Source organism: Bos mutus, chromosome X (genome assembly GCF_027580195.1).
Source record: "Bos mutus isolate GX-2022 chromosome X, NWIPB_WYAK_1.1, whole genome shotgun sequence".
In the NCBI taxonomy this organism is placed as follows: Eukaryota; Metazoa; Chordata; class Mammalia; order Artiodactyla; family Bovidae; genus Bos; species Bos mutus.
Window position 1 is genome coordinate 22,844,940 of NC_091646.1, and position 26,268 is coordinate 22,871,207.

A 26,268-nucleotide genomic window follows, 5' to 3' on the forward strand; every position below is an offset into this window, starting at 1 on the left:
AAAATTACCCGCCAAAGAAACTAAGGCAGCAGAGAACATGCCAGGATTATTCAGTTAGTTGGAAACATCTTTTCACTTTGGAAAATACAAGTTACCCCCATGGGTTATTTGATGAGGGGAAAACACCAAGACATGAGTACTGAAGGTCTTTGGGTTGTAAGTTATGATGTGGACCCAGAGGAATGGCACTTGAGGTAGAGCACATAGCTAGCTGCATTCTCTCCTTTCCTTTCTCAGTTTGTACTCTCCCCACCCAAGGGGAAGTCAGGAATGTTGTGGGAGGCAGGGGCCCTTATTAAGAAAGTAGGGAATGGGCCACTGTCGTTCCGACTTCAAGAAGAGGGCATTCACTAGACTGTGGTGTCTCCTGGGCCAAAGTCAGATGCTCTCCTACCCCTGCCTCTGGGGCTGCTATGGATGGAACTATTAGTTTGAAGTCATTTATTCCAAAGGGCACATCCTAATGGGGCTGAATCTAGACCTATACACATGCTGCTGTCCAGTTAAGGAGAGCACAGTGCTCTATAAGAAATAAGTTAAACTTGTGAAAAGATTTCAAAACTGTCCAGGGGAGAGGAGGTGGGGGATCCAAATTAATCCTAATTGTGGAACCCCCGTGGCTTCACTTCTGCCAGCCCCTTCCGGTTTTACCATTACTTTGAGTCATTATTTTCTAATGTTCGTAAAACAGGCTATATGCTGCTGCTGCTGCTGCAAAGTTGCTTCAGTCATGTCCGACTCTGTGCGATCCCATAGACGGCAGCCCACCAGGCTCCTCTGTCCATGGGATTTTCCAGGCAAGAGTACTGGAGTGGGGTGCCATTGCCTTCATGGTGCCCTGTAAAACTCTATTCCCCACAAGGGAGTTCTGGGGAGTTGGGCTACAGTAAGATTATCTCACAGAATGACACTTGTAGATACCATGTAGATAACACACAATCAGCCCAAGAAATAAATTCCACACATGAACCACATACATTTGAAAGGCCCCAATTGCTGGGAGCCAGGCTAACCTATAGTTAAAGGATTTCTGGAATTTTCTCTGAGCCTTTCAGGCTTCCAATGTTTCATTCCTCTCAGTGTCTGATGGGAAAATCAGCAGGTGAGAGGGCATTTTGTAATATTTAACCTAAAGATAAGAGTTTTGCTAACTACTGAACAAATTTATGGAAAGAAACAATATCTTTGCTCTAACTATTTATATGAAATACCTCAACATTCTAAAATCCTGGAGAAGGTTCTGGTTTGCATGTCACAGGGGCTGGCTGGACACTTAGAAGAGAGGTAGTAGGTAAAATCTGGGCATGGGAAGGGAGACTGGCCTGGAGAAGTTATTCCTTCAAACCTGAGATTCTGTGAAAACTAGAGTGCAAATCTATTTCCTAAAGGAAACTGTACTTTTAGAAGTACACAATTATAGAGATGGAGAACAAATTTTAATGGTTACCAGACATTAGGGAACCCACTCCAGTGTTCTTGCCTGGAGAATCCCAGGGACGGGGGAGCCTAGTGGGCTGCCATCTATGGGGTCGCACAGAGTCGGACACAACTGAAGCGACTTAGCAGCAGCAGCAGCAGCAGCAGCAGCAGCAGCAGACATTAGAGATGGTGGAGGGTGACAGGGTTGGTGTGACTATAAAGGGGTACACCAGGGAGGTCTTTGTCATGACAGAATAGTTTTGTGTCTTGATTGTGGTGGTGGTTCTATGAACCTATACATGTAATAAAAGAGCATAGAATTATACACAGACATGGTACCTATGTCAATTTTCTGGCCTTTATATGAAACTATAATTATGTGCGAAGTAATCATTGGGGGAGACTGCGTGAAGGACAACTTCCTATGAGTATAATTATTTCAAAATAAAAAAGTTAACAAACATCAAGCAGAATCCTGCATTTCTTTTAAGTACCCTACAAAACCCTTCGTTTATTTAATTTTTATTTTAAGAGAACCCCATCCCCACACACCATAACTCCTTGGTTGTTGAGGATTAGAACTACAGACTTAGGAACAAACTTTTCCTTTTCCATCTTAGTTTCTTCATTGGGGAAAAAAATGTCAGAATGCATGTGGCCTTCTTCAAGTTTTTAATCTATAGAACTGATGTTTTGGACTAAGCTATTCAGTTGGTATGCCTTAAGTAGACTGGGCGGTTCTACATCTGTCTAAGCCAGCTCTTCTCCCTGTCATGGAAAAAAAAAAAAACACAAACATGTTAAATTCCTGTCGTGCCTTCCATGCAAAAAGAAGCATAAGGGTAGGTGGGTGGGAGAGGACAGGTCAGGAGGGTGTGGGGTTCTGTGGTAAAGCAAGAGGCTCCTCTCAGCTCAGAGGGAGCTGTGCTTCTGATGTTGAGAAGTGTAGAGAAATTGCCCCCAGGAGGTCAAGGCACTTGGAAGATAAACAATTCAACTAGCGTTGGAGAGGGGGCCAATGCAGTTGAATGTAGAAATGTGAATCAGCTTCCCCTCCCCATCTCCCCAAGTCCACCAGAAGCGGAGGTGGACAGAGCCTGAGCCCTTCAGTGAGAACAGGTAGTTATAACAGGCAGGTTTTAAAGGGGTTTGGGTGGGAGCACCTGCTGCTGGTTGTCAGCATCCCAACACAATCTCCCAGAGAGTCCCCAGAGTGGCCTTTGTAGGTTCTATGCATCTCACTGAGACTTATTTAATTCATCTCATCTGGCCCAGAGCACATGACTATAAGCTGCCTCATATGCTCTTATTTTGAGTCATAGGGGCCTGGGTTCATATCCTAACTCTACTGTTTACTAGTTTTGTGATCTTGGGCCAATGGGGATAATACCTGCATTACAGGGTTTCTGAAGTGTCTGGCACCTAATAGGTGCCTAGCAAATGCTAGCCTTCTCTTTGCTCTGCTCATTGTTCCCTGTATGGCTGCCACATTACTTCCTAGACTGTAAGGTCCTTGGGAGAGCTCCTTTATGTTCTCTCTCCCCTGTATCCAGCATAGGGTTGAGCACACTGTTAATGAGTAAAACGGTGCCTTCCTGGCTGCCTCAGTGATACTACTGATGGAGACCCAGAAATGGGCACAAGGGCACATCAACATTCCACTGCTGCTTTGTTGTTTTTGCTTTTTTTTTTTTTCCACTTAAAAAATATTTTTAATTGAGGTATAGTTGATTTACATTTTTATAGCTTCCAGGTGTATCAACATTCCATTTCAATATGAAAGTAACATGCTGGATTCTTTACTTCCCTGATACATCATTCTAGTAAAACAGGCCCACATTTAGTGTAAATACAATTGTAGACAAATATTATGTAGCTCAAGTAAAATTAAAGTCAGTGACTAAGTATCTTGATGAAGTGGCTTTTTGATCAGTTTATCAGGTGTGAAGTATGAAAAATATCAATTGCAGACTTACAGGCTTATTACCACAGAATTCAAAAGGTTATCAAATATAGCAAAAAGAGCATTCTTGGGACAATTATCTGTAATAGTATACTGTATCAATGTTATATTTCTTGAATTTGCTAACTTAACTGTGTTTATATAAGAGAATGTTCTTAGGAAATACATTGAAGTATTAGAGGGTGATGGGACATGTTGTCTGCAACTTTGAAGTGTTTCAGAAAAATGTGTGTGTGTGTGTGTAGAAAGAGCGAGAGAGAATGATTAATGTAACAAGATGCTAACAATAGATAAATCTTCATCAAGAGTATGTGAAATTTCTTTTTACTCTCTTTGCAGACAATTTTCCTTAAGTTGAAAATATTTCACATTAAAATTAAAAAAATATTATTTCGACCATTTAACCATTGTGTCTGATGCTGTGATAGGTATGATATTCAAGGGAGAACAAGACATGGTCTCCATCTTTAACCCAGAAATTCACAGTCTGGGGCTGGCAGGACCAAAAAAAAGGGCCAGGACAATTCAGTGTGGTGAAGGGCGGCACAGAGGAGGTGTGCTAAAACCAGACTTCCTAGGATGAGGTGGTTGGAGGAGGCTCTTTACAGAGGAGGTAAAGGAGAAGCTTAATGTTGGGGGAACTAATTAGGTTTGGGGATGGCAATGGGACATGGAAGCAGAGTTGACCAACAGACTGTGAGTTATAGAGAAGAGGTGCCTGTAGACAGCAAGAGAAAGACACCTGCCTTCTAAGGACAGACAAAAAGGCCTGGATTAGCAGGTGTCAGGGGCCAGGCCCAAATCACCATAGCCTCTGAGGTAACATAAGAAGTGCTGCTGCTGCTGCTGCTAAGTCGCTTCAGTCGTGTCCGACTCTGTGCGACCCCATGGACTGCAGCCCTCCAGGCTCCTACATCCATGGGATTTTCCAGACAAGAGTACTGGAGTGGGGTGCCATTGCTTTCTCCGGTAAGAAGTGCAGGCATAAGCAAAAACACTAGAAGCCAAAAGGCTGAACACAAGCAGGCTTACTGATGGCTTAGGATGAACTTTATGGTGTGGTATACTGAATGTCCTAGACACATCAGCCCCTAGATTGATTAATGTAAGTAGCCAGGATACATACAGGCATGGCTCCAAATTAGTTAGGATTGCTAATAATAGACTGTGAGGCAGGAAGAGGATGTTAGGCGATCATAAGAAACTAAAGAAGTGATTTTTGAAGAACAGGATGAACTTTACCAGCAATAAGGATAAGGTAGTACCCAATTAACACACAACAGGATGGGGAGAGATTGTTGTTAATAGGAAAAATCCCGAGAACAGTACCAGGTTCCATAATTAAGGGAAATCAACAAGGCAGTACTGCTGTTTCAGATGTCAATGGGGCAATGGGAATTTCCACTAAATAATTAGATACAGGAGCCAGGATGAGAACGTACCTGAATGTTCCTACCAAGGGCCTGGTGGGAGCTCTTTTATTTTTCCTTTCACTGAAAACATTTGTTTTATGGAAAATTTATAAAAATAATGAGAACAGCATTAGCTTAATAATGAGGACATTTAATGGCTTTAACAGCACATAAAACTGTCAAAATGTGACAATTTTTGACCTACAAAAATGACAAGTTCATGTTTCAAAAGAAAATGAACCCCCATATACCCAACACCCAGCTTTAGCGATTATCAACACATAATTTAATTTCATTCAAATTCCCACCCATGACCCTCGCAAAGTGACTAATGTGAAGCAAATCTCTAGTGGGATTTTTTTGTGCTTAAAAAAAAGTGATTAAGTATCTATAAAAGAGATTCAAATTTTTATATATATATATATATATATATATATATAATGTTTTAGTTCATTTTCCCAGTAATGTATCCTTGTGGTTCAAAATTCAAAAGGTACATACTGTCATATAATTTTAATATACACAATTTTTATTTTGTAATTACACTTCCATAAAGTGAAAAAAAAAAAAAAGGATACAAAACAAAAGGACAAGTGAAAAGTCGCCCTCCAAACCTTGTTACCTAGCCAACAGCTCCCCCTCCTCAGAGGCAACCAACATTAACGTTTTTTTATGTATCCTCCCTGGGATGTTTTACTCATGTTAACAAAGAGATTGCGGAGAAGACAATGGCACCCCACTCCAGTACTCTTGCCTGGAAAATCCCATGGACAAAGGAGCCTGGTAGGATGCAGTCCATGGGGTCGCAAAGAGTCGGACACGACTGAGCGGCTTCACTTTCACGCATTGCAGAAGGAAATGGCAACCCACTCCAGTGTTCTTGCCTGGAGAATCCCAGGGATGGGGGAGCCTGGTGGGCTGCCGTCTGTGGGGTCACACAGAGTCGGACACGACTGAAGCGACTTAGCAGCAGCAAAGAGATTGAGAACTATTCCCACTGATTTGTACCTTGCTTCTTTCAGCTAACAAAATATTTGAGATCATTCTATATCAGCTCACAAAGAGCTTCCTCCCTTTCCCAGCTATCTAGCATTCCATTGAAGAACTACAGTTTATTTAAGGAATCAAATCACTCTTGGTGGACTTTTAGGCTGTTTCCAATCCGTTGAGGTTACATACAGTGTTGGAATGACTCAACCTTATGCATTCATCTTGCACCAAAGTAAGTGTATCTATCTGTAAGATAAATGCCTCAAAGCTGAATTTCTGGATGAAAAGGAAGGCACACATAATTTTGATAGATATTGCCAAATTGCCCTTCATCAGCTTGTAGTTATTTTAATGCTGTCTTCACCCTTGTATTCTGTGTAGTTTACCTTCTGCTCCTTTCCACTTACTCCAAGTGGCACTATAGGGGACCATTTCAACATACAGTATCAAACTCAGAAACACCCCCTCTGACCTCAGCCTCGCATGGGTCTCCCTCTACCACTCTGCTGCCAGGACCACCAGCCTGTCCTTCCTTCCCACTCCTTGCCCAGAGGCATCAGTAGCTTGCTGGCTTCCTTTCCTCCTTCCAAGCTGGTGCTGTGATCAGCCGTCTTAGCCATGCTAGTGCTGATCTCTGGACTCACTCTCCCTGTGACCTTCTGTAGCACCTGCTCTGCCAATCCTCAGCCCTGTGAAAACCCCACCATCCATTCTCTCCACCTCCCACTCCCAGCCTGCTAACTATTGCTGGAGAAGGTCATGAGATTGGCTCTGTTACAAAGCCAGGCCAGCTAGCCTCAGCAGGGCCCCAAGGGCTACAAGGTAGTCCTTTTAAATATTTGTATCAAATTTCTCTCCGCGATTGTTTCCAATCCTCTCCCTCTCCTCAGATTCCTTACCCCACCCTCACCCCAACCCCAACCCCTCAGTTGAGGGCCAAGCTTTGAGTTTCAATGACAGGACATAGGTCATCAAGCAGGAACTCCCTTGATTCTCTCGATTCTCTTGGTACTTGACCTTGCGTGTCCTTGAGTCACTGCTTTTTCACATCTGCCTGCTCATCCCCACTCCTCAGCCTCCAGAGAACAAGGGACTCCCTCCTCAAGGTTTCCTCTTCCACGTGTGTCCTTGACACTAGGTTCTCTTGCCTTCTCCTACACTTGGCCATCCTCTTTCCCTTTGGGCAAGCTCTTCCCTCCTGGCTAGTTTTTCTCTCTCAGCCTAAAAACACTTCCTTCATATCAGTGTCACTATTCCACACTACCAACAAACTTTAAAAATTTAGCCATCTTTAAAATTACACAACTAATTCATGCCTCCTGGCTTCACTTCTTCCAAGTCAGCCCCAAAATTTAACAGAAAACTCAGAAAATAATGATAAGCAAAAAGAAGAAAATTAAAACCACCCATAATTCACCATGTAACTATTAATATTTCAGTGTGTTTCTTTCCAATCATTTTATATACACATATATAAGCTTAGATATCTATATGTATTTCTTCTTACAAAAGTGGATCATCGTACACAAAATACTGTCATACTGTATTTCAGACATCATGGGCTTCCCAGATGGTGCTAGTGGTAAAGAATCTGCCTGCCAATGCAGGAGACACAAGAGACACAGGTTCCGTCCCTGGGTTGGGCAGATCCCCTAGAGAAGGGAATGGCAACCCACTCCAGTATTCTTGCCTGAGAAACCCCATGGGCAGAGGAGCCTGGCTGGATACAGTCCATGGGGTCTCAGAGTCGCACACGACTGAGAACACATGCACAGACTTAGTCGTCTGGTCCTGGTTAAGTAAATTAACGTCTCTGAGTCCATTTCCTCCTGTGTAAAGTGAGGACTATTATAGTAACTACCTCATAGGGCTGTTGTGAGGATTCAGTGAGACAAAAATATATAAAAACACTTATCACAGTGCCTGACACATAGCAAGTTGAATTAATGTTAGCTATTATAATCTTCCCACATCAATAAATATAGCTCTACATAATAACGTAATGAGTTCTGTCACTGCTATGTCTAACAGGAGTGACTAAAGCACTGCAGTGACTCACCAGCACATATTCATTTGACATACAAGCAAGTATGTCTGTGGGATAAACTGCCTAAAGCACAACTGCTGCTTCGGAGGCTCTGCACATTTGTAATTTGGACAGATATTGCCAAATTGCCCTTCCTCAAGTGGGAGTTATCGTGATTTCTCTAAGTTATCCCTTATTGATGAATATTGAGGCTGTTTTCAAATTTTTCATTGATAGATGGTGAAGAACATTCTTATAACTAAATATCTGCTTGAATTCATGATTATTTATTCAGGCCAAAGGAGAGAGTATAAGTAAATGCATAGAGATGTGGGAGCAAACGGTGTGCGCTGGAAACAGTGATACCCAGAGGGTAGAAGGACAAGAGGTGGGCCTGTAAATAGATTGGGACCAGATTGTAAAAGACTGTGAATTTCACATTTATTCATCTAATCAGTCACTAAATATTTAGTGACTATCTGTTACAGGCCATGCACTGTTTTAGGCAGTTTATTCACTTAGTGAACAAAAACAGAAAAAGATTCCTGCCCTGGGGGAGTTTACATTCTAGTGAAGAGATACAAACAATAAAAGTAATAAACAAACTCTAAAATAAATAAACAGAGACTGTTAGAATGTAATAAGAAAAAAGGAAAGATAGAGTAGGCTAAAGGGGATGAGGTGCTGGGAGTGAATTTATGATATTAGAGTAATATAATATGTTGTTCTTAAATACCAATAATTAATATTAACATTGCACAGTGCAATATTAAATAGAGTGACTGCTGCACTACAGAGTTTAAATTTATTCTAGGAATGAGGAACCACTGAGGTAGGCATTCATATATATTTATCATCATCTGTGCCATATCCACATACTACCTGATACCTAATGGTTTCTTTAAATTGACTTACCTTTCCCTACCTAAATTTATTTTAAATGAAGCTCTATAACACCAACATAAACGGAAACTCAGTATTACATGCCACCAAAGTCTAGAAGGGGATGCTGGATGATATCTCTGGCTGGCCTCTGTAACTAGTTCATTACAGAGACTAGTTAGTATATAAGAACAATAACAACCAGCACTTTTAAAACTGCGTGCTTATTATTTGACAGGTAACTTGGTATTTTTACATGCTGCAGATAGTAAATTTAATCTTCACAGTAATTCTATGCCACAGGTACGATTATGGTACCTATTTCTTTAGGAGGAAATTTGGGCAAGTGATTAACTCTCCCAAGCCTCAGCTTCCTCCTAAATAAATGGAGACAATAATGAGGATATATACACAGAACTCATACAATTCAACATCAAAAAAACAAACAACCTAATTTTAAAATGAGCAGAGGATCTGATTAGGCATTTTTCCAAAGAAGACATACGGAAGGCCAACAAGTACATGAAAATTTGCTCAGCAGCACTAATTACCAGGGAAATGCAAATCAAAACCACCTCACACCTGTCAGAAGGGCTATTATCAAAAGAGACAACAAATCATAAGCATTGGTGAGAATGTGGAGAAAATGGAACCCGCATGCACTGCTGCGGGACTCTAAATTGGTGCAGCCACTGTGGGAAACAGTATGGAGGCTCCTCAAAAAATTACAAATAGAACTACCCTACAATTCAGCAATTCCACTTCTGGGTATTTTCCCCAAAGAAAACAAAAACACGAATTCACAAATATGTGCACCTCCATGTTTAGTGCAACGTTATTCACACAGCCAAGACATGGAGGCAACCTGAGTGTTCATCGATAAATGAGTTGATGAAGAAGATGTGATACATATACACAATGGAATATTACTCAGCTATAAAAAAATAATGAAATCTCGCCATTTACGAAAACATGGATGGACCTAGAGGGTATTGTACTAAGTGAAATAAGTCAGATAAGGACTACTGTACGATTTCACTTAGATGTGGAATCTCAAAAACAAATGAACAGTCATAACAAAACAGGAAAGAGTCATAGATACAGAGCACAAGCATGTGGTTGCCAGAGGGGAAGGTGGGTTGGGAGGATGAGTAAATAGGTAAAGGAGACTAAGAGATACAGACTTCCAGTTACAAATAAATGAGTCACAGGGAACTAACATAGTGTTCTAGGTCAATAATACTTCATTTTTTTAAAGAGAAAATAACCTAAATGTCCCCAAATAAGGATCTAATTGAAGAAATTGTAGTCAGGGTAAGATAGTAAGCAAACATACACATGGACTATGTACTTATAGCCTCTGGTCAGAATTTATATTGATATAAAAAACTGTTAAATTTTTAAATAAGTCAAACAAAAAATATGAAATTTTATATATTGCATGATCACAAAAATATTTCAAAAATATAAATAGGAGAAAAGGCTGGAAGTACATCAAAATATTATTGATCATCATTGAGAGTTAAGACTATTAGTAAATTTTTAATCTTGTAGTTCTTTGGATTTCCCAAGTTTTCTATGAGTATTTACCATTAAAAGGAAATTTTTAAAAATAAAAAAAGGCAATGTAGGACAGAAGGGCCCATGGCTTGTGCTTACTCCATGTCATGCTTGGGAGAGATGGGGAGAGGGGACAGGAATAGAAGGGAATAGAAGCTCCCAGCTACATCATCCCCTGACCACTAACCCTCAAAATCTAATGACTGAGGTTAGAAGTAAATTACTGCTTTAAAATACAAACACCTTCCCTCAAAGTTAAATTTATTAGTCACTTTAATTTTCCTGCGAAGAACTTTAATCAGAATTTCTAATATAGACTTGCTAGGATGGGAGTTTTGATTAGAAGATGGTAAGAAAATAAACCTCTGGGAGCACCGGGAGGGAAGGCTGGCACTTGGGCTGCTGGAGGGAAAGAGGCAACAGAAAGCAAGCTAAAACTAAAGACAAACTCTCAACTTCAGTTGTTTCTAATTCAAGTCCTTTGGGGGAAGAAACAGAATATAAATACGATAAATAATACATCAGCAGAGAGACGGTGCCTAGTTTCCGTTAACATGATTAGTCTCTGGCATTCAACTTCCTGAGAAATGAGCTTTGTTTCTTAAAAAAGGCCATTTTCGGGACTTCTCTGGTGGTCCAGTGGCTAAGGCTCCACACTCCCAATGCGGGGGCCTGGGGTTTGATCCCTGATCAGGGAAATAAATCCCATATGCTACAGCTAAGACCCAGTGCCACTGAAAAAAAAAGGCCATTTTCATTCATGAAAAATAATATGGGACTTTGAACCACTCAGCCTAAGAATCTGAACCCCAGAGCTCTTTCCCTAGTTTCAGTTATCTTTTAATAGTGAGATCCCATAAAATCACACAGATGAACTCAGGTTCTCTGAAAGGCTTACAAGCAAGAAAAATTCAAGATAATGTAGTAATGTAGTCTTTCAGTATTGATTTATAAAGGGAAAGTAAGCCTTTGAATGGAGTGAACAATATTTTAAAATAGTTTAGAGAAAATTAGAGACTGAAGAAAAGCTTGTCATGGAAACAAACAAAAAAGCTAGGAGCAGGATGGTTTTAGCTCTGACATCGAGCAAGCATTGCCTAATGACCCCCAAATGTGATATTAGCCCTCAAATGTGGTATTGTGTGAGTCCTGAGTCACAAAGGAAAACAATGTTGGATCTGCTTGCTGCAGAACACTATATCTACAATGGGATAGACATCCCTAAAGGTAAGTAAGTACACTACCTCTGCTTTCACAATGTAGTAAAAGAGAGAACAAAACCCTTTAGTTGATGGCCAAATGTGGTACTACATTTCTAGTACACAAATAGTTTCCTTCTCCTGCTCAACATTTGAGGAGTCCCAGACAAGACTCAGACAATCCTGGCACTTCTGCTGGAGTTCCTATTTGGTAAAGTGAAATTAGCAAAGTGTGTTGCTTGGTAACATGTGCTCTATTAAACCCTTGGATCTTAGGTATGATGAAATAGACCAAGTACATCTATTTGGTTTGCTTTTTTCTTTCTTTCTTTCACCAAGATCCAAAGGCTGATACCATGCTTCATAGCTTTCCTGGTACCCACAGCCCCCTGAACAACAGGACACTGGCAAATACCTATGAAAGTCACTCTTCTCCTGTCAGTAAGTGAGTGAGTTTGGGAGGCTACATACACGTTAGTATGTCACTGGGACTTTAGCAAGCCATAGCTTCTCTTTAACTGACTGATTTATCTATGAATTTATCTTGAAGTTAACTAAAAGCGAGAAGTCATATGAAGCTATTCCTAAAGAAACTTAGAAGCCTCTGGAGAAAGTTAAGTCAGTTTATTTTCTAAGTCAAATAGGATTATCTTTTGAAGGAAGTATTCCCTTCAGCTGATCATCTTAAACAGTAATGAATAATTGTATTTGGCTAAATACCCAAACTCAAGCTAAACAAGGTAAATTCTTTGAAAGCAAATATAATCTGATGAGCATTTTTGATAAAATAAACATAGTTAAACATATTTCCTCACTCTCACTGATGGCTTTCCTATCTCAAGCAACATTTAACACAACAAATCCTTTTGAAAATTAGGATTTCAAAATCAAACTATCATTTAAACAAACTACATACATGGGCCACATAAATGAACATGCATTGCTGATGGGAATATAAAATGGTAAAATTACTTTGGAAAACAGATCAGCAATTTCTTTCAAAGTTAAACATACACTCACATAACATAGCAATCCTACTAGGCATTTACTCAAGAGAAATTAAAATACACATCTACACAAAAGCTTAAACACAAATATTCATAGCAGCTTTATTTGTAATAACCCATAACTGGAAACAACCTAGATGTCCATCAAAATGTTAATGGATAAGCAAATTGTGCCATATACATACAACGAAACACAACTTAGCAATAAAAGAGATGAAGTGCTGATCCAGGAAACAACATGAATGGATTTCAAGGACATTCTAAACAAAAGCAACTAGACACAAAAGAATATATACTGTATGATTTTATACATATCTATGAAATTCTATAAAAGTGAACTCTAACCTGTAGTGATGATAAAAAGGAGATCAGTGGTCATCTGGAGCTGGTGGTAGGAGTAGAAGATTAATGATGAAAGGTCAGTGGTCAGTGGTCTATATCTTGACTGAAAGCTTAAAATAGATGAAATTTATAGTAAGTATGTAAATTACATCTCAACTGAGTTGATTTTTTTCTTTTTCAAATTCTTTTCCCATTTAGGTTATTACAGAATATTGACTAGAGTTTACTGTACCAATACTAGTTTAAATAAAAACTCTTCAAAAGTTGAAAATTTAAAGATACATCTGCTTAGCAAGTGTAAGTAATAAGTATCCTGTGTAAACTGTGGACCAAGATGCAGTCTCTACAATTAGGAAACCACTCGCTTGAAAAAACTAAGCACCCAGGAACATGTGCATGGTAGAAGGCATTGAGCCAATGCTATTTAGAGCTGGTATATACGGTTTAACAGGTTCTTTTAAATAGTGGGAGAATGGCCAAAGGAATAAAAGCCAAAGGATTCACTAGGCTGGAAATGAGACCAATATACACTAGGTTGGTTGGGAGTGCTCATGCACTCAGTGCTCAGTCCCTCAGTCATGTCGGACTCTTTGTGACCCTATAGACTGTAGCCACTAGGCTCCTCTGTCCATTGGATTCTCAAGGCAAGAATACTGGAGTGGGTTGCTGTGGTTGGGAGATCTGGGATCAGATTAAGGACAAGATGTGACGTTCTACATCACTGTGAACCCTGGCTTGTCACTATCATCTTATGAAATGCATCTCAATAGAGAGGCCAATTAATCTGGATGAAGCTTGACTAATCTAAAAACTGATATCAAATGACTAAGACAAAGAGTAGAAAATGGTATAGGACAAGAGGGTCTTCAGATTCCTTGGCCAGACTACAGGGCACCTCTTCCCTCACCATCAGTGTGGAAGCTCATTATCCTTTTGGTGTTTGGCAAACATTCTATTAAGGTTACAATAAATGCAAGAGATCTGATGAGGAACTGACCTAGAATATTTTATTCATCTATATAGCTTTAGAAATTAAAAGATGGGAAAAATAGATAATTGAGTATCTCTCATATACAGTCTTAGGATAGGATTCAGAATACAGTCCTATTGCACTGGGAAATAATCTGAAATTATTTTTTTAATCAGAGGGATCTAATAATATCACAAGTTTTTAGGAACTGATAAGGAAATGTGAAAAACAAGAATGGACTGTTGTAGTCATTTCTGGGTGCCACACTTGAAGGATATTGACAAATTGGAGGTTAATGGCCAGGATGGTAACAAGGCCTGGAAACCATCTCAGAGAAAAAAGACTAGAATGGAAACCTAGAATAGAAAAGATCTGTCTGGACATGGTAGCTGTTGCCAAATATCTGAAAGTCTACACCTATGGGAGAGGTGATGCTGCTGCTCAGTCGCTCAGTCATGTCTGACTCTGTGTGATCCTATGGAACTGTAGCCCACCAGGCTCTTCTGTCCATGGGATTCTCCAGGCAAGAATACTGGAGTGGGTTGCCATGCCCTTCTCCAGGGGAGCTTCCCGATCCAGGGATTAAACCCGAGTCTCCTGCATTGCAGGCTGATTCTTTACCATCTGAGCCACTAGGGTAGAGGTGATAGATAGACTTTGCCTATTTTTGTGGCATTCCCTATGACAAATTAAGACCAAAGAATGGAAGATAGATTTAGTTCAATATCTGGGGGAATTTTTTAATGAGCAGAACATTCAAACAGTTGAAAGGCTCTTTGACTCTCCTTCAGTGAAAATTAAAATAGAAGTAAGTGAAGAGTCCCAGGAAGTGCTAGTGGTAAAGAACCCTCCTGCCAATGCATGGGGGCTTCCCAGGTGGTAGCACCTTACACCTCTTACACCTGCCCATGCCAGAGATGTAAGAGATGTGTGTTCGATCCCAGGGTTGGGAAGATCCCCTGGAGGATCCCCTGGAGGAGGGCACAGCAACCCACTTCAGTATTCTTGCCTGGAGAATCCCATGGACAGAGGAGCCTGGCAGGTTACAGTCCATAGGGTCGCAGACTTGACTGGACATGACTGAAGTGACTTAACACGCACACACTCAAGTGAAGAATCCAATAGTGATAAGGGAGCACTGATGCTCTTATCCTTTCCCTCACATTTGTCAGAACTGCATATGAATTTCTAAAACATATTTATCTTCTATTATTTCTTGATTATACAAGTAACAGGTTTGCTATGTGAAAAAAAATGAAAATACAGACAAGCAAAGAGAAACACAAATGAAAACAAAGTCATGCATCTTCCACCTCCTAGAAATGTAAACATTTTGGCATATAGCCTTACAGAATTTTTTCTGTTATAGATCCCTATAAAATATATACATATACTTTTAAAAAACATAAATGAGATACCATTAATAACACTACTTTTTTACTTTACAATACAGTATAAACATTCTTAACAGGTACATCATTCTTAACAGGTACAGAGATTTCCATGGAATGACTATACTGTATGTAATTTGTTTACCCAAAGTTTCCCAGAGGACATTCTATATAACATTAGTTCTATAAGATGACCCTCAAAAAAATAGGACTTAGGTTAAATAGTTTAAAATGCCCCATACCATATTCCCTTTCTTGGGCTTTCACATGTTAAAGAAATGAATTAACTGAGTTCCCCAAACTTACTTGACCAGAGATTGTCCATGGCCTCCCCCTTCTTTAATTCTTCAGGACACTTACTTATATTTTATAAAACACTCTGATAAGTGCTAGATTAACTGATACTTTAGTGTTAGACTTTAGGTTTCTAGTTTTTTACATAAAACTTTCCATTTTAACCATATTGAAGTATACAATTCAGCATATGTGTGCATGTGCACTCAGTCGTGTCCCACTCTTTGTGACCCCATGGACTGTAGCCTACCAGGCTCCTCTGTCCATGGAATTTTTCAGCAGGAATACTGAAGTGGGTTACCATTTCCTACTCCAGGGGATGTTCCCAGCCCAGGGATCGAACCCATATCTCTTGTGTTTCCTGCACTGGCAGGCAGATTCTTTACCAACAGTGCTACCTGGGAAGCTTATATTCACAATTACATTCCCACTCTATATTTCCAAAGGTTTTTCATCATCTCAAACAGACATTCTGTACCCATTAAGAATCCTCATTCCCCCTCCCACCAGCCCCTGGTAACCTGTAAACTATTTTCTGTTTCTACAAATTTGTGTAAGTAAGTGGTGACATGCAATATTTATCCTTTTGTGTCTGGCTTATTTCACTTATAATGTTTCCAAGGTTCACCCATGTTGTAGCAAGTGTCAAAACTTCATTCCTTTTTGTGGCTGAATAATAGTTCGTGGTATGGATATACCACATTTTATCCATTCATCTGGTGATGGACTCAAGTTGTTTCAACCTTTTGGCTATCATGAATGAATAATGCTGCAAGGAACACTGGCATACAAGTACCTGTTCAAGGCTTTGTTTTCAAGAAGTGGAATTAATTGGATCATATGATAACTATGAGTTTAATATTTTGAAGAACTGATAAAGTTTTCCACAGTTGCCGTGTCATTTTACATTCCAGTGAGAAAGGTGCAACGGTTCCATTTCTCTGCATCTTGATCAATACTTGCTACTTCCTGTCTTTTTTTATTAGAGCCATCCTCATGTATGAAACGGAGAAGGCACTGGCGACCCACTCCAGTACTCTTGCCTGGAAACTCCCATGGACGGAGGAGCCTGGTAGGCTGCAGTCCGTGGGGTCACTAGGAGTCGGACATGACTGAGCGACTTCACTTTCACTTTTCACTTTCGTGCATTGGAGAAGGAAATGGCAACCCGCTCCAGTGTTCTTGCCTGGAGAATCCCAGGGACGGGGGAGCCTGGTGGGCTGCCGTCTATGGGGTCGCACAGAGTCAGACACGACTGACGTGACTTAGCAGCAGTAGCAATAGCATGTATAAAATGGCATCTCTTTGTGGTTTTGATTTGCATTTCCCTAATAACTAATAATGTTGAACATCTTTTCATGTGCTTATTGACCATCTGTATATCTTCTTTGGAGAAATGTCTATTCATAAAGTCCTTTGCCCATATTTTAATTGGGCTTTTTGTTGTTGAGCTATCAGAATTGCTTACATATTCAGGATTAAACCCTTATCAGATATGATTTACAAAATTTTTTTACACTACAGATTGCCTTTTCACTGCCTTGATAATGTTCTTTGATTCACAAAAGTTCTTAATTTTTATAAAGTTCAATTTATTTTTCTTTTGGTGCTATATCTAAGAATCCATTGCTAAATCCAGGGTCATAAATATTTACCCTCTTCTTTTTCTAAGAATTAAATGGTTTTGTTGTTCAGTCACTAAGTTGTGTTCGACTCTTTATGATCCCATGGACTGCAGCATGCCAGGCTTCCCTGTCCTTCATCATCTCCAGGAGTTAGCTCAAACTCGTGTCCATTGAGTCAATGATGCCATCCAACCATTTCATTCTCTGTTGCCCTCTTCTCCTCCTGCCCTCAATCTTTCCCAGAACCAAGGTCTTTTCCAATGAGTCTGCTCTTTGCATCAGGTGGCCAAAGTGTTGAAGCTTCAGCTTCAGCATCAGTCCTTCCAATGAATACTCAGGGTTGATTTCCTTTAGGATCAACTGGTTTGATCTCCTTGCTGTCCAAGGGACTTTCAAGAGTCTTCTCCAACACCACAATTCAAAAGCAGCAGTTCTTCAGTGCTCAGCCTTCTTTATGGTCCAACTCTCACATATGTACCTGACTACTAGAAAAACCATAGCTTTGACTGTATGGATCTTTGTCACTAAAGTGATGTCTCTGCTTTCTAACATGTTGTCTAGGTTTGTCATAGATTTTCTTCCAAGGAACAAGCATCTTTTAATTTCATGGCTTGCAGTTGCCATCCACAGTGACTTTGGAGCCCAAGAAAATAAAATTTGCCACTGTTTCAATTTTTTCCCCTTCTATTTGCCATGAAGTGAGTGATGGGACCAGATGCTATGGTCTTCATTTTTTGAATGTTGAGTTTTAAGCCAGCTTTTTCACTCTCCTCTTTCACCTTCATTAAGAGGCTCTGAGTTTCTCTTTACTTTCTGCCATTAGAGTGGTATCATATGCATATCTGAAGTTGTTGATATTTCTCCTGGCAATCTTGATTCCAGCTTATGTTTCATCCAGCCTGGCATTTCAAATGGTGTACTCTGCATGTAAGTTAAATAAGCAGGGTGACAATATACAGCCTTGCTGTATGCCTTTCCCAATTTTGTAACCAGTTCATTGTTCTGTGTCTGTTTCTCACTGTTGCTTCTATTCCTGCATACAGGTTTCTCAGGAGACAGGTAAGGTGGTGTGGTATTCCCATCTCTTTAATACTTTTGCAGTTTGTTGTCATCCACAGTCAAAGGCTTTAGCATAGTCAATAAAGCAGAAACAGATGTTTTTCTGGAATTTCCTTGATTTCTCCATGATACAACAGATGTTGGCAATTTGATCTCTGGTTCCTCTGCCTTTTCTAAATCCAGCTTCTACATTTGGAAGTTCTCAGTTTATGTACTGTTGAAGCCTAACTTGAAGGATTTTGAACATTACCTTGCTAGCATGTGAAATTGTACAGTAGTTTAAACATTCTTTGACATTGCCCTTATTTGGGATTGGAATGAAAACTGACATTTTCCAGTCCTGTGGCCACTGGTGAGTTTTCCAAATTTGCTGGCATATTGAGTGTAACACTTTAACAGTATCATCTTTTAGGATTTGAAATTTCTCAGCTGGAGTTCCATCACCTCCACTAGCTTTGTTCATAGTATTGCTTCCTAAAGCCCACCAGATTTCACACTCCAGGATGTCTGGCTCTAGGTCAGTGACCACATCATCGTGGTTATCTAGGTCATGAAGACCTTTTTTGTACAGCTCTTCTGTGTATTCTTGCCACCTCTTCTTAACATCTTCTGCTTCTGTTAGGTCCATACCATTTCTGTCCTTTATTGTGCCCATCTTTGCATGAAATGTTCCCTTGGTATCTCCAATTTTCTTGAAAAGATCTTTAGGTCTTAATATTTAGGTCATTGATCCATTTTGAGTTAATTTTTGTATACGGTATAAGGTAGGAGTCAAATTTCAGTGTTTTGCACATGAATATTCAGTTGTCCCAGCCCAATGTGTTAAAAATGTTAGGTTTTCCAAAGTGACAAATAATGTTACAGTCAACATCTATTTCAACTTGTCCTATATATTCTCCTAAGAAAAATTCCTAGAAGAGTTGCTATATCAAAAGATGTACACATTTTGGGGCTTCCCTGGTGGCTCAGTGGTAAAGAATCTGCTGGCCAACGCAAGAGATACAGGTTCGATCCCTGGTCCTGGAATATCCCACATGCCACAGGACAACTAATCTGTGCGCCACAACTACTGAGCCTGTGCTATAGAGCTCAGGAGCTGCAGCTACTGAAACCTGAATGCCCTAGAGCCTGTGCTCAGCAACAGAAGTCACCACAATGAGAAGCCTGTGCACTTCAACTGGAGAAAAGCCACCACTCGCCACAACTAGAGAAAAGCCTGTGCAGCAACAAAGACCCAGCACAGCCAAATGAATAAAAAAATTTTAAAGATGTACACATTTTGAAGGTTTTTGATACATACTAAACTTCCTCTAGAAAGGACATTAGGAATCCACCCCAGTGAATTCATATACCACTTTCCCCATGCTCTCAACAGCTTTATTACACAAGTTTTTAAAACCTTGGATAATCAGTGTGGCATGAGGATGTATTCTAAATCAAGTTTAAGGGAATTTTAGCTGAATGTCCCTTGACAGCCCTAACATGCTAGCCTTAGCAGTTTTCTCTCCAAAGACCTCACTCACACTTATAAAAATACTATAGAAGAATATGACAATGTAAACCACTGCAGAGTTTCATATGTCTAGTTAAGAAAGCAAACTATTGATGGACACCTAGGGTAAATCAATTTTCCTTCACTAAATTAAAAAAAATAAAGAAAGCAAACTAAACCTTTCCTCCCAGAAAAGTGGGACTAGAAATGAAAAGTACAGTGAGGTTCCTCTCCTGGATAATGTGATTTCAAAATATTTCTTTCCTCAGCACAAAGTCACGAACCAGCTGTTTGCGACTTTCAAATATGTCCTTTTTCATTTGTGTTCATTGGAGAGTTACCAAACATGAATCATGCTAAGAAATCAACTAAACTACAATAGAGGGAGAAATTTTTCTTATAGCCATACAATAATTATCAAGGAAAAAGAAAAGGCTATTTTGCTGGTTATCTGCTCTTTAGTACTTGTTGAGCACTTCCAAATGTGTATTGGGATAGAATTTTTATAGTTGATATTGCTTTTGGCCCTGTCTCCTTTGCTACTCTGAAAAAAATATACAAACTGTATCTCTTTTTTTTTTTTGTCTCAAGCTGTAGTTATAGTAGAAAGAAAACTTTATGGTGAGTGTTTTGTCAGTGGAACTTGTTATTAATATGGAACTCTTGAGAGGATCATTTTTCCACACAAAACAAGAAATCAGGGGGGAATTAGCTTTCCACATTTCATCATAAAGCATGCATAATTCATAGATGAGAAGAAACTATTGATGAGGCTAAACAGAATGAATTTCTTATTGCCAGAAAGAATCAAAATATTAGGTAAAAAGCTGTCTAATTTCCTAAATATTTTCTTAAAGCCTTTTGGAGTTTAATGTCATCATGACTTTTGCTGTCATGCTAGCAAAGATGAAGGCAGATGTTTTTACAGAATCAGTAAAATTTTAAGAGGCAGAAGGGATCTGAGAAATATCTAATCCAACTCTGTTTTACAGATTGGAAATATGAAACACAGACAGGTGACGTGACCTCCCCGAAGGCATACAGTGCCAGTGATAGAGCTGGAGCTGCAAGTCGGGCTTTCTGACTCCTGTGCTCACTAATAATGGAGACTGGTCAGTCAACTAAAAGGTCCATGGGAACCAGTGTTATCAATTTACTTTTGTCAGTGATGCCACAGAGATCTCCAATTTCATACTATAGCTTATTGGTCAATTCATAGGATTCCGTTAATAACTGTATCAACTTAACACATTTCTTCTGAAAGACTATGTCTCCCACTATTAAGAAAGTTGAGCAAGTTTCTAACATTCTATATGATGTGTGAGTCTTTTCACCTATACCTTACGGACATTTGTAAAAATTAATCTTATTTACTCTCAGGTTAAGAAGCACATTTTAAGAAATCTGTGAGATATCATGGAACTTAAGGGAAAGAAAGCTACCTTTTCACCAGAATAACTTATTATTCCCTTGCCTTTTTTAAATGTAGAATTTCAACTATCTGAGAGTAAAGTCTATGTATATGATAGATTTTCAAGCTCAACTTTCTAAGATTTAAAATATTTAAAAGCACTTCAGGCAAATTGTAATTAGTTTTCTCCATAGATATCCAAAGTACCATACATGCATTTTCATCATGGATATTTATATACAGTTGCTTCCAGGTGAATTTCAAAAATTCATTTAGAAGATGAGATTAAATATGCTGTAGTGGGAGTACTAATAATTCAGAGAGCAGGAACAAAGATTAATGCAGAATTAGAATCTTAACTCATGTGCTTTTAATAGCTCATTTGATTTGCCTCAATTCTAAAGAGCCAGTGAAACAGGCCACAGAGATACAAACCCCACACCCCTTTTTAATGTAAGAACTTTCTAATACTGAGAACTGTCCATCAATAGAATGAACTGGCTGGCCTGTGAGGGATTCAGTCAATCACTTTGAAATCACAAGATTTTAAACTAAAGCTAAAAGACAACCTGTCTGGAATTCTTAAAAGGATTCCTGCATTGAGAGGTAGATTAAAAGACTTCTAAACTCCTTTAAACCACTAGACCATTCAGGTATGACCTAAATCAAATCCCTTACGATTATACAGTGCAAGTGACAAATAGATTCAAGGGATTAGTTCTGATAGGCAGAGTGCCTGAGGAACTATGGACAGAGGTTCATAATATTGTACAGGAGGCTGTGATCAAAACCATCCCCAAGAAAAAGAAATACAAAAAGGCAAAATGGTTGTCTGAGGAGGCCTTACAAAATAGCTGTGAAAAGAACAGAAGCAAACGGCAAAGGAGAAAAGGAAAGATATATCCATTTGAATGTAGATTTCCAAAGAATAGCAAGGAGAGATAAGAAAGCCTTCCTCAGTGATCAAGGCAAAGAAATAGAGGAAAAGAATAGCATGGGAAAGACTAGAGATCTCAAGAAAATTAGAGATACCAAGGGGACATTTCATGCAAAGATGGGCTCGATAAAGGACAGAAACAGTATGGACATAACAGAGGCAGATGTTAAGAAGAGGTGGCAAGAATACACAGAAGAACTATACAAAAAAGATCTTAGTGACCCAGACAACCACGAGGGTGTGATCACTCATCTAGAGGCAGACATCCTGGAGTGCAAGGTCAAGTAGTCCTTAGGAAGCACCACTATGGACAAAGTTAGTGGATGTGATGTGATTCCAGTTGAGCTATTTCAAATCCTAAAAGAAGATTTTGTGAAAGTGCTGCACTCAATATGCCAGCAAATTTGGAAAACTCAGCAGTGGCCACAGGACTGGAAAATGTCCGTTTTCATTCCAATCCCAAAGAAAGGCAATGCCAAAGAACATTCAAACTACTGCACAGTTGCACTCATCTCACACACTAGCAAAGTAATGCTCAAAATTTTCCAAGCTAAGCTTCAACAGTATGTGAACCAAGAAATTCCAGATGTTCAAGCTGGATTTAGAAAAGGCAGAGGAACCAGAGATTCGAATTGCCAACATCCGTTGGATAATAGAGAAAAACAAAAGAGTTCCAGAAAAACATCTACTTCTGCTTTATTGACTATGCTAAAGCTTTTGACTGTGTGGATCACAACAAACTATGGAAAATACTTCAAGAGATAGGAATACCAGACCACCTTACCTGCCTCCTGAGAAACGTGTATGCAGGTCAAGAAGCAATAGTTAGAACCAGACATGGAACAACAGACTGGTTCCAAATTGGGAAAGGAGTACAGCAAGGCTGTATATTGTCACCCTGCTTATTTAATGTATATGCAGAGAACATCATGCGAAATGCCAGGCTGGATGAAGCACAAGCTGGAATCAAGATTGCCGGGAGAAATATCAATCATCTCAGATATGTAGATTACACCACACTTATGGTAGAAAGCAAAGATGAACTAAAGAGAGAGCCTCTTGATGAAGGTGAAAGAGGAGAGTGAAAAAGTTGGCTTAAAATTCAACATTCAAAAAATGAAGATCCTGGCATCTGGTCCCATCATTTCATGGCAAATAGATGGGGAAACAATGGAAACAGTGACAGATGTTATTTTCTTGGGCTCCAAAATCACTGCAGATAGTGACTGCAACCATGAAATTTAAAGATGCTTGCTCCTTGGAAGAAAAGCTATGACCAACCTAGGTAGCATATTAAAAAGCAGAGACATTACTTTGCCGACAAAGGTCCGTCTAGTTAAAGCTATGGTTTTTCCTATAGTCATGCATGGATGTGAAAGTTGGACTATAAAGAAATCTGAGTGCCAAAGAACTGATGCTTTTGAATTGTGGTGTTGGAGAAGACTCTTGAGAGTCCCTTGGACTGCAAGGAGATCCAACCAGTCCATCCTAAAGGAAATCAGTCCTGAATGTTCATTGGAAGGACTGATGCTGAAGCTGAGACTCTAATACTTTGGCCACCTGATGCGAAGTGCTGACTCATTGGAAAAGACCCTGATGCTGGGAAGGATGGAAGGCGGGAGGAGAAGAGGATGACAGAGGATGAGATGGTTGAATGGCATTACCGACTCGATAGACATGAGTTTGAGCAAGCTCTGGGAGTTGGTGATGGACAAGAAAGCCTTGCATGCTGCGGTTCATGGGGTCACAAAGAGTTGGACATGACTGAGTGACTGAACTGAAACTGCTTTAAGTTCTAAGATTCTGTGATTTCACTATTGTCTTTCTCTCCTACTTTTATAGTACAGAGATCTTTTCATATGTGTATTTATGGTCATACTATCTTAGACTACCTTGTATCATTATTTTCTCACTTATCCTGCTTGACAATAGGAAAGGTATCTCACTCATTTTCATATACAGTTTTAAGTATAGTTTGTGTACACAGAAAATATTCAATACTTATTGAATATACTTGATATTGCAAACTCGATTAGTTTATTTAGTCATTAAAAATTCGAAGAACCATATCTTTTTCCTGATCTGAGAATCTAACTTATTATTGCAATGAGCTTTCATGTTAGGATAAACTTGAGTGCTGCTCTTTTAGAAGATTATAAGTAAAATAGGAATATGTGATTGAACATGAACACATTTAAGGATTAAAAATGATGCTTTTAAAATATTTGAAAAACATATTTCTACTTTTATTTATCCTCTTACTGACAATGTGAAAACTAGCATATTTATATTTATAATATATATTTATAATATATTTAAATATATTATATACATTATATTTATACATTAATATTTATTTATAATTTATATATTATTTAAATGTTAAAATTAAAATATTATTTATAAATTATATTAAATATTACAATTACAATTATAATTTATAAATTTATATTTATATAAATATATATTTATAATTATATATTTATATATAAATATATATTTATAATTATATATATATATATAAATGTATAGGAAGACATACAAACACATGTACAATATGATCACCTCTTGTTCTTACACTTTTAAAGATGAGTTATAAGATAGGTGATTTAAAAAATTAATTTAAAAAATTGGAACAATAAAAAATTCCAAAACCATCCTGTTGTGGGTTGAATCATGTCCACAGAAAGATAATGGTGAAGTTCTAACTCCCTAACTCCCTGCGCCTCTTAATGTGACCTTATTTGAAAATAGGGTCCCTACAGATATAATCCATTTCTATTATTTTGGGCTACCCAGTTTGTGGTACTGTGTTATTATAGCCCTAAGAAACCAGTACATGTCCTTCTCTGTGGAAAATTGGTATGGCAGTTCCTCGGCATGTTTAGAATAACAAAACATAGTCTTATTATAATACAGATATAGTCCAGTTCTATTATTTTGGGCTACCCAGTTTGTGGTACTGTGTTATTATAGCCGTAAGAAACCAGTACATGTCCTTCTCTGTGGAAAATTGGTATGGCAGTTCCTCGGCATGTTTAGAATTACAAAACATAGTCTTATTATAATTTTTAAAACTTAACTACAAAATATCTCATGTAAAACTTAGAATTGCTTTGATCTGAAAATTAATAAATGGAAAATCATTTAAGAAATGGAGCCTCCCAATATACAAGTTCAAAGGTAATAGAATGGAAAACCAACCACAAGGTCCTCAATTCTGAGCATATTATAGTGAGTTGTGGCACCCTAGGATTCAACTAAAACAATAAAAACTAAGAAAATAGAGTGAAAGAAATTGTCTGAGTTGAAAAAAAGTGTATTAGGATGAGATAGTCAAGATCACCAAGATTTCTGGGTGAAAGTTCCTCACACAGTGTGTTACAGTCTCACCCCCATTGCTTACTTTCTCTATCCTTAGTCTTTGATCATTCTGAAAAACTCTTTTTTTTTTTGGCTGAAGTGTCAAATAATGCATGGGGACCTTTTTTTGGTCAATATATAATTTCAGCAAGTAACATCACTGGAATCATACCTCATTCTGTGAGAGCCCCCTTATATGTTCACAACTCATCAACTAATGTCTGGCAAGAAGGTAAATAACAAAGGCAATATTCATAATTCACGTGTCCTTAGTCGATTTGTAGAATCCTATCCCAGCTTCAGGATGATCCCAGTCATCTCAGAAATATTCAGTTTCATTTATCCATAGGTGAATAGAATCTGCCCTTCCCCCAACACAGACACAATATATATCCATTCTAATCAATTCCATCAGGGCCATTGACAAAAGGTTCTTGATGCCTATCTTTTTCCCACGTGGGATACGCGTACATCAGATTTCAATCATTCTGACTATTTCTAATGACAAAGAAAAACATTTAACAAATATTTTAGATAGCCATTTCTACCTTCATTAGCTGAGGAAATTTAAACCAATTCTCAACTTCATTTCATGAAGATATAACACATTTCTATTTTTCAAAATGCTAATACTAGCCCCAATTACTTAGAGCACTTACTTTAGATTTAAAATTTTTAACAGATGATTTTTCTTATTTAAAAGATCCTTAAGACTTTTGAAGAGAAAATTGGGTTTTAAACAAATCTTTATAACCCTTTGGGAATAACTGGAAGCGCATGATTCTTGCAGAAAAGCCCTAACATATTAAGCCCGTTAGACAATTTACTCAATTTAATCAAATCAGTAGTCATGATGATGAATACAAGGTAATTCATAGAATGCAAAAGACCACAATTTATCCACATTGTCTTTTTTCACACTTAAT

The 26,268-nt window shown here is 38.6% G+C and overlaps 1 protein-coding gene across 3 annotated transcripts in view; it reads right to left on the minus strand.

Annotated features, from left to right (window-relative positions):
• Positions 1 to 2,059: 2,059 nt before the first annotated feature.
• Positions 2,060 to 26,268, minus strand: part of LOC106701654 (PABIR family member 1-like) — a 64,052-nt gene continuing 39,843 nt past the window's right edge. For 2 of the 3 annotated variants that reach the window (XM_070365859.1, XM_070365857.1), the window contains one exon: positions 12,822 to 12,910. The gene's annotated coding sequence lies outside the window, so the exon portion shown is untranslated. Of the gene's footprint in view, positions 2,188 to 12,821; positions 12,911 to 26,268 lie in introns of those variants that run through there. The other variant, XM_070365858.1, reaches the window with a different exon arrangement.